Below are 9,518 nucleotides of genomic sequence, written 5' to 3'. Positions count from 1 at the left end.
TCGCAGGGATGGTTTGTGTGTGTCTTGCCTTGACTCAGGGGAGAAGTCCTTCCTGCGCTCACTTAGACTTTTGGAAGTTCCAAATCAATTTTTCAAATGTGGAAGAAGATTCATATAGGTTTATCTCTACTCCCCAATTCATGGCATGTTGGGATTTCCTTTGAAATGGCCCCATTGAGCTGTCTGCAGCTTTAAATCCCTGAGATACTGGGGTGTCTGATATTCATAAATTCCCCCAAAATCAGGGGATGATGGGATTGGCTGGAGTCTTGGCATGCATGTGTATCCCTGGATAATCTATCACGGTGCCGAGTTTGAGGTTTCTAACGTGAAAATTGATGGAGATATCGAAAGGGGTGTGAATTGGGGTTATGGGTGGTGCGTTAGAGGTTTAAGCCCCTCCAAAAATCAGGGGATGATGGGATTTGCTTGAAACTAGGCATGAATGTGGATCTAGATGGCATCTGTGAGGGTGCCCACTTCCAATTTTTTTATCTGTCAAAATGTCGGAGAACAGTCCATGCCTGAAAATGGGGGTCCGATATTCATAAATTCCCAAAAAAACAGGGGATGATGGGATTGGCTTGAGGCTTGGCAACTTGCAAGCATGTATGGATAAGCTATCATGGTGCCGAGTTTGAGGTTTTACTTTCTAACATGAAAATTGACGGAGATATCGAAAAGGGGTGTTTGTTTGAATTGCGGTTAGGGGTGCTGCGTTGGAGGTTAAAGCCCCCCCCAAAATCAGGGGATGATGGAATCATCTTGAAACTTGCCATGAATGCGGATGTGCCTGCTTCCAAGTTTTTTTATCTGTCAAAATGTCGGAGAACAGTCCATGTCTTAAAATGGGGTGTCCGATTTTCATAAATTCCCCTAACATCAGGGGATGATGGGATTGGCTTGAAACTTGGCATCCATGTGGACACATTGATAAGCTGTCATGGTACCAAATGTGAGGTTTCTGACGTACAAATTGACGTAGTTCTAGCATGGGACTTGATTTGGGGTGAGTAAAAAAGTTTAAGCCCCGCCAAAAATCAGGGGATGATGGGATTTGCTTGAAACTTGGCATGAATGTGGATCTAGATGGCGTCTGTGAGGGGGCCTGCTTCAATTTTTTTTATCTGTCAAAATGTCGGAGAACAGTCCATGTCTGAAAATGGGGGGTCCGATTTTTATAAATTCCCCAAAAATCAGGGGATAATGGGATTGGCTGGAGTCTTGGCATGCATGTGTATCCATGGATAAGCTATCATGGTGCCATGTTTGAGGTTTGTAACTTGAAAATTGACAGAGATATCGAAAAGGGTGTGAATTGGGGTTATGGGTGGTGCGTTAGAGGTTTAAGCCCCGCCAAAAATCAGGGGATGATGGGATTTGCTTGAAACTTGGCATGAATGTGGATCTAGATGGCATCTGTGAGGGTGCCTGCTTCAATTTTTTTTATCTGTCAAAATGTCGGAGAACAGTCCATGTCTGAAAATGGGGGGTCCGATTTTCATAAATTCCCCAAAAATCAGGGGATGATGGGATTGGCTTGATTCTTGGCATGCTTGTGTATCCATGGATAAGCTATCATGGTGCCGAGTTTGAGGTTTCTAACGTGAAAATTGACAGAGATAGGGCAAAAACAGACATTAATTTAAAAGTGTGACTCATCAAGCCAAATGCAGCCCACCATCCATGGCTCAGCAGGAACCAGAACCTTGTTTTGCTGCCTATTTTTGACTGCAAAACTGGAGGGGATGCCAAGCACTTGCCAAGCCACAATACATAGGCTACATACGTTTTGTACTGTGAACAATGAAGGATGCAATCCTATGCATGTTTAGATAGGGGAGAACCACCCTAACAACTCCCACCATGGCCCAACCAGCCACGCACACACATGCCCATTCACTAAGGAAATGCTGAAATTGACAAGTTCTTTGAGAAGTGTAGAATAAGACTCTGCTTGGCTGAAACTGACATGGATATTGTCAAAAGGGGAATATGCCTCTGTGGCCTGTGTAGGATTTGCAATTAGTGCAAATGGCAGAACCCCCCAAAATGCTCAAAATATTTCTGAAATAGTTAAAAAAAAATCCACTACAGTCCATTGATGTTTACTGGAATGGAAACACTATAGAATCTTATCAGGCTTAAACAGAATGGAATTTCCAGCATTGCACATCCCTATAGGTATCAGGGCATGGCTGTTTCCACCTGTATTGCCAAATCCCCCCAGCCCTTGGGGTCCTCAAAAAAGGGAGCTACTCTGTGTGTGTGTGTGTGTGTGTGTGTGTAGCTGTAGGTGTTTGTGTTCAGCATTATACCTCTAATGAGGTCATCTGCTGATATGCTTTTCCCTGGCACCATTATCTCAGAGAAAGAATCAGATTCAGAGATAGAAGAATCTGATTTAGGGCCTAGTCAAGGTATGGAATGTCAGGGTCCTGGAAATTCACCTCTGCCTGGTCTCACAGGGGAATGCAGTCAAGGGGAGGCAGCTACTCCTCAATTAAAGCCAGAGTCACTGGTGCATAAGGAACATTTTTGATATGCGGCCAAGAGTCAGAATCAGCCAAAGAAAAGGCATGCCTGAGGCTGTCTCCTAGACAACATAAGCAGCCGAAAAGGCTTGAGGAAAAGCAAGTAGAGTTCTCAACTCAAGGCCAAGATTTCCCATAGGGCGAGATTGACAGGTGAGGAGTTGTAGTCATTCCTCCTGTACATAAAACCAGATGCAAAGGAGGATTGTGGGTACAATGTCATTGGTGCCAGACACTCCTTTGCTTAGACTACTCTTGAACCCTACAGCACCCGGTATTCCCAGGCGGTCTCCCATCCAGGTACTAACCAGGCCTGACCCTGCTTAGCTTCCGAGATCAGACGAGATCGGGCGTGTTCAAGGTAGTATGGCCGTAGGGAACCCTGAACTATTGCACGCCTTGAATACTGTGCCATGGGACCCTGTCTTGGATAATACCACTGGACTTTAAGTTTCTGGCTCCTGTTTGAATGATCTGAATTTATTTGAACTTGGACTCATTAAGGGCTCTGATCCACAGACTTTTGTGAGGTGCCTGTTGTGGCACCTCACCAGAATCACCGGCTGTAATAAAGCCTTTCACTCATGTTTGGTTGCTGATGTTACAAGGGAGCTAGACCTGACATCTGCCCATGGGAGAGGCTTTTTTCAGCTTGCCTCATCTAGTGCTCTACAACCTAACAACAGTGAGGATTGGAGCTGGCATGGGGATGAGGTTGTCCTTTCTTGACTCAGGACATGGGGCTCTGATAGGAGAAGGGGGTCTCTTTGAGTTGCTTGAGGATGGGGCGCTTGAAGTGCCTTGTGGTTATTTCCCCCCCCTTTATTTGGGGTGCATGTGTGCAAGCTATCTTACTGCTAAGTCTCTTAATGGGAATGGTTTAGTGAATAGCTTAATATGAGTACTAATGTTGATATTATTGGTACTGGACATTGTTAAATGGCCTACTGAGTTTGCCTTATGCTCATGTAAGCTTTTGAAATGTTTTTGATGAAGTGTAATTGACTGGTTAATGTTATATAGTAATGTGTTACAGGGATGATTATTGCTTTTGTTCTGTGAACTGCTTTGAGCACAAAGAAAAAATGTGGTTAACAGGGTTGTTTTTAAAAAATGTGGTTGCTTTTACTTTCCTCTTCTGGAATATTATATATATATATATATATATATATATATATATATATATATATATGATTTATCTCCAGGCTCAAAGAAGACACTACGGTAGACATATGGCTGCCATAGAAAACAGAAGGCCTGTACCTCCTCTTTGACTTTCTCCCCTGTAATGTCTAGTGATACAAGATGGGTTGAGTGATGTTACTGTCTTTGAGTTCCCTGGCTCCTGCTTTAGGAAGGCCACTCATGCAATGTCAAAAAAGAGGAAATGCAAAAGGTTTGTAGAAATTTGCATAAGAGTTGCATATGCTAATGTATATGTACAAATGCAAATTTAGAAAAATCGACTACAATTTCAATAGAAATACAATATGTCTCATCATCATGGGGAAGACTGTGACTGGGGACCGGTGTGCCTGCTCAGTCTGAGGTCCAGTACTAATTGTTGAAGAACAAATTCCTTATGCAGGAATCCACTTTAAAGCATCCCCGACAGATGGTTGTCCAGCTGGCTCTTGAATGCCTCTAGTGTAGGAGAGCCCACAACCTGCCTAGGCAACTGGTTCCATTGTCATACTGCTCTAACAGTCAGGAAGTTATTCCTGATTTTGGCTGGACATCAGAAAAAACTACCTGACTGTTAGAGCAGTATGACAATGGAAATAGTTACCTAGGGATGCTGTGGGCTCTCCCACACTAGAGGCATTCAAGAGGCAGCTGGGCAACCATCTGCCAGGGATGCTTGAAGGTGGATTCCTGCATTGAGCAGGGGGTTGGACTCAATGGCCCTATAGGCCCCTACCAACTCTACTATTCTATGATTCTAACTTCAAGGCCCCTTTGGCTTTTCTTTCTAATGGTTCTACATCTTTAAGGTAGATTTGGCACTCACAGATTAAAGGTGTGAGTCACTTCACAGTAGGTTGCCTCTAGCAATACAGTAAGGCTCAGATGCTTCATAAGACAATATAGGACCGGGATAATGAGGTGCATGGAGGGTAAGCTGCAAGCAAGCACAATTTGTGACATTGCATAACATCATGATTGATCACAGGGCATGTTAGATAAGGCATCAGCCTTTGCTTTCAATTTCCTAGCCTTGTGGAGTTTGCATCAAGGTGAGAAAGCCTTATCTTCTGGTCGTTTAAATTGGCAGGGTTTTTTTTTTATGATTGAATAACATCTAGTTCTGACTTAAGAATTGGCCAAGGTTTTGTAAAGTCAAGCTTCTCATTATTTCTCACAGGGGGGTGGGGGTTGAACCTGCAAGGCACTTGGCCCAGCAAGGCATTTTCAAATTTTAAACCCATCCCATTTGTACTCTGATATTGAAGATTATAGCAGAATACAGGTATTTCTTTTGAAGAAAAGGAATGGAAAGAATCCCCTGACCATTTCAAAAAGGATGCGTCATCTCCACACTATGTATTGATTGAACAAAATCTCACTAACTGGAAGTTGAAGTGCTCCATCAGGGAAAGACAGCACACACCCAATGAAAGTTCAATAGACTCACTTGCACTGCTAATGATACTAAAGTGAAATCCAGACACTGTCATTGTGACAAGAATAATAAATAGCAAGTGAAACCATCCTGGCAAGTCTTGACTCATATGAAACAGCTGGATCTCCCCCTAAGAGGAATGAAGCGGCAGTAAACAGTCACAACCTGTAAGTACTGACACTGATCAGTGTCAGGTGGAGCTGTGTGCAATTGGACTCTCAAAATTCTCCAACACAGTTGTGGGAAGAGAACTTGGGAGGACCTTTGCACCAGGTTTGTCTGAGGAGAGGAGAGAAGAAATTCTCAACAGTTTCTCTCAGGTAGGGCTCAGGAGTTGTAAAACAGTTGCTTTCTTTTTTCTTCTTCTTTTTAAATAGTTCTGTGTTGTGTTGGGGTGTGTGGGTGTTGCCACTATAAGTACCAAGAGCATTAACTGGGTTGGCAGGTTGGCCTCCATTTTGAATTCTCCACAATACAGGTATGGGGGGGGGGGCAGTGTTGTGTAGTTCCAAAGAAGAGGTGGAACTAGTGCTGTGGCAAAATCTGTCCACCAATTTCCTGAACATGTTCTTCCTCCTTGGAAGAGGCCTCCATTGCTCTCCTTCATTCTGTTTAACGTATTTTTGTGATGTTTTTGAGCTTACCCAAACACTATGTTTCCAAGGGTGTTGCGTGAGTATGTAGTTTCTATCACACATCTTTCCATTGCTCCACAGCCTCCCAGGCTACCTGTGCTTTCTCATCTGAGAAAGCCTTATAGGAGGAATTACCACATTATGACTTCCCCTGGGCTTTAAATGAAGTGTGGGAAGATGAGGAGGCTACAGGCTGCCAGAGAGATGATTGAACAATGAAAATCAGGACACTTTTACACATGTATTGGTCTCCTCATAAGGAAGACAAACACTAGAAGTCTGAACCCAACCCATGACGATTTCTCTGAAATCTTCTTTTCCTTTGAATTTCTTTTTTAAAGCAATTTATTTTCTAGGAAATTGAATGACTGGTTGAAAAAATGTGGGAGACATTTTTTGGCACAGCATCAGGATAATGATTTACCAGGGCTAAGCAGACCATGTACTTAGAAACAAAAATTCAGACCACAAAAGGAGAAAGGTACAACTCAATGTTATAGATTACAAACATGATGTATCAGTCCATGAGGCTACACTACAATGCATTTGCCACCAAATGATACAATAAACTCATCTGCATGCCATTGGAGGGGCCATAGCCTCATAGGTAGAGGACATGCTTTGCCTGCAAAAAAGTCCCAGGTTTGATTCTCGGCACCTTCAGGTAGTGTAGGAAAAACTCCTGCCTGAAATCTTGGAAAGCCTTTCACAGTCAGCGACCTGGTTCGCGCAACATGATAACCCACCATGGCTAATTCCACATGATGGTATATTTTTTCCTGAATAAGCCCCCCTGAGAACACACAGCTTTTTGTTGGATATGGTTTCTCATGACATCTGAACTCAGCAGGATCACTTCATTGTCCGTTGTTGGGAATGGCTAGAAAGCCACCCAGCAAGAGTGATGAGAATCCCCATCGTTGCTAGGGATTCCGCCATCCTCTCCCATCACTTGTCAGTGCCCTCTGCCCCATTCTCCAAAAAATTTAAAAGGACACTAGAATGTGTCCTAAATACTTTTGCAATTTTATTTTTTTTATTTTTTAAAAATGTTTGGTTTTGTGCAGGTGCTCAGGAGTGAATGTCCACTACTAGGAAATCTATATACTTTTCCACTCAATTTTTTCTGCTCTGCCTTGACATTTGCACATTTCCCCCTTCTGTTTTAAATCCCTGCCATGAGTTTTCTCCAATTCCCTCCTCCATTTTACTGCTTTGCAATGACATTTGCATATATTTAGTGATGCTCTGTAACCTGCATATAAATGTGACAGGTAGGAATGGAGAACAGTGGCGTGAAGCGACCACCACAAAGAGCGTGGGGGTGGGGTCAAAAGCAGATGGAAGATGCAGGAGAAAAGGCGCTTTAGGACCCAGTGTTCTTACTTCAGTAGAACACGAGTCAGCCTTAAAATATTTTTTTAAAAAACTGTTTGCTAGCAAGGGAAGCACCAAAGTGCAGGATGACATTATCAACAGCATTGACAAGAGGGGGATATTGGTAATAGTGGTATGCTTGGATAAATAGTTGACAGTGCAAGAGTTGAAGAACCTTGGGGAAAAAGAGGTTGTGAACCCATTACTGTGTCCATAAGGGCTCAGAAAATTAATTTCGTTTGGCAAGTGTGTGTGTGTGTGTTGGGTCCCTCAGGAGCTGAGAACCCCAGCATAAAAATTGCAGCAAGTGTGCTCATGTAGGGAACAAGGAACCTAGGATACATACTGGGAGCCGTCAGGAGGACAGAGAGGAAAACAAGCCATGGCAAGCCACAGAGCACTCAATCATCTGTTGGGTTACCAACCCAACATGGCTTAGTCACAGGGTGGCTTAGTGTGATGTGCGAATACACCCAGTGTTGGCAGTACTGGACTATTTGGACCAATGATCTGATTCACTACAGAATCCTACATTCCTCATATACTTCAATTGCCCATGAGGCTTCAACCATGAGGGACATAACTGCAGAAAAGGGATGGTTCTCTTCAATCTAACTTTACACCTTCAGCAATGGGGATGGCCCATTGTCCAATCTTCAAGGGGAAGCACAAGGCTTCAATGATGGCATAGGCATGGCCACATTGAAATGCTGGTAGTCTCGGATTCCTTCACTATGGCAAATGTTGTGGGTGGGAGGAGGCACAAAAATCCAGGTGGGACTCATGAGGTCTATAGGATGAGGGCTGCATGAAACAAATGGCCACAGCATTCCCATTAATCCCTTATCTCCCCTTTCCATCCACCAAACATACTTATTTCATGCTTCTTCCAAGCTCTATCAACCTTTCACGGCCTTAAAAACAATGAATGGCAGCCTGTCAGCATCTGATCAAAACTAAGCAGAAGTCATAACCTACAATACATCACCCATTTCTTTATTTTTTATCAAATCCAAGCACAAGCATATTGGTCCACTCAGACTCAAAGCACTAACTGCACTTATGTCAAGCCAAAGCTATGAATGAGTCCATCAAGGCTTTCACTCTTTACCATATGTCGAGAATGAAAAATTGTACCTGATTCTTTCACCTAGCTTCAAATTTCCTTTCTCTTGGGATTTTCCTTTAGTTAGGTAAAAATAAAAAAAATCTACTGGCAACCTAGGGATATCCAGAACTTCTTTACACAATTCCACTAATATTATCTGAAGACCTAAATATTTGAGTGTGTGGGATTTGGTGGTATTGCAATTTAAATTTTCTTGTAATAATCAAAATTTGACAAATGTACATTGGTACAACAGTTCTCAACACTGTCATTGTACTACCTGCATGCAGTGATAATACTTGTACCTGCCCTGATAGAATGATATTGTGTTCACAGTTCGGATTTTGATGTCAAAATCTGATCTTGAAATTCATTATTTGAATTCTTGAATCAAATTTTTGACACCAATATTCACCTGTTTGGATTGATTGGTTGAATGAATGAAATTGATGTAATGTTTATTAAATTTAGCTTGTCATCAATCAGATGCTGTCAAATAAGGATTGCTACTCGATGTCATCTGTCATACCTTGTCAAATATTTACTGTTAGATGTCAGCTACTGTCAAATGCTGACTGTTACTGCAAGCCGGCTCATTAATACTTTTGACTGCAATATGTCAGAATATGTCTGGTTACTGACAGCTACTGCATGTCAGCTGTAATATACCATTAAATGTTGTAAGCACCAAACATTTACTGAATGTCTACACAGTCAGAGCATATTTAAAGCATATTCACTATCAAAATTTACGGCGAAGAATGTTGAGGGGGACATATTTTGGGTCAAATTTGTTTCAGCTATAAGATGTTGCTACCTCCCATTAAGCTCATGTGTGCTGGAATAACTCTGTTTTTAGTATTTTCCAGCAATGTTTTAACATAGAGGCAGAAAAATCACTCTGGTCTTGTCAAATTACATTCTTCACCTCTTGCTGAGTCAAAATGGCAAAGCTCATTTTGAAACCAGATGCCCTCTTGTGGAAGATTTATCTACATTTCAGAGATTATTTTGCAAGGAGAATAAAATCTCCTTTTGTACCCATTTGTTATGTTGAAACAAGTGTCAAGTCCTCATTCCAAACTCATTGCAGCTTTTAGCTTCATATGCATTGAACAAAGTTCAACTGAACAACTGAAGAACTTAAGCATAATCCAACTTTTTCACTCATCAAATATTAGATAAGCAGAACACGTTCAAGCACTGGAAGTATTAAATGATAACCAAACTGACCAAGTTAT

The 9,518-nt window shown here is 42.1% G+C and overlaps 1 non-coding gene across 1 annotated transcript; it reads right to left on the bottom strand.

Moving 5' to 3' along the window:
• Positions 1–2,793: 2,793 nt before the first annotated feature.
• LOC134413471 (5S ribosomal RNA) lies at positions 2,794–2,912 on the bottom strand. Its single transcript, XR_010026484.1, has one exon. It is a non-coding gene; the product is annotated as a 5S ribosomal RNA (ribosomal RNA).
• Between the last annotated feature and the right edge of the window lie 6,606 nt (positions 2,913–9,518).

This window comes from Elgaria multicarinata, chromosome 1, assembly GCF_023053635.1.
Source record: "Elgaria multicarinata webbii isolate HBS135686 ecotype San Diego chromosome 1, rElgMul1.1.pri, whole genome shotgun sequence".
Taxonomy (NCBI): Eukaryota; Metazoa; Chordata; class Lepidosauria; order Squamata; family Anguidae; genus Elgaria; species Elgaria multicarinata.
Note: the sequence above shows the minus strand (reverse complement) of the source record. Positions and strands in the feature narration are given on the sequence as shown.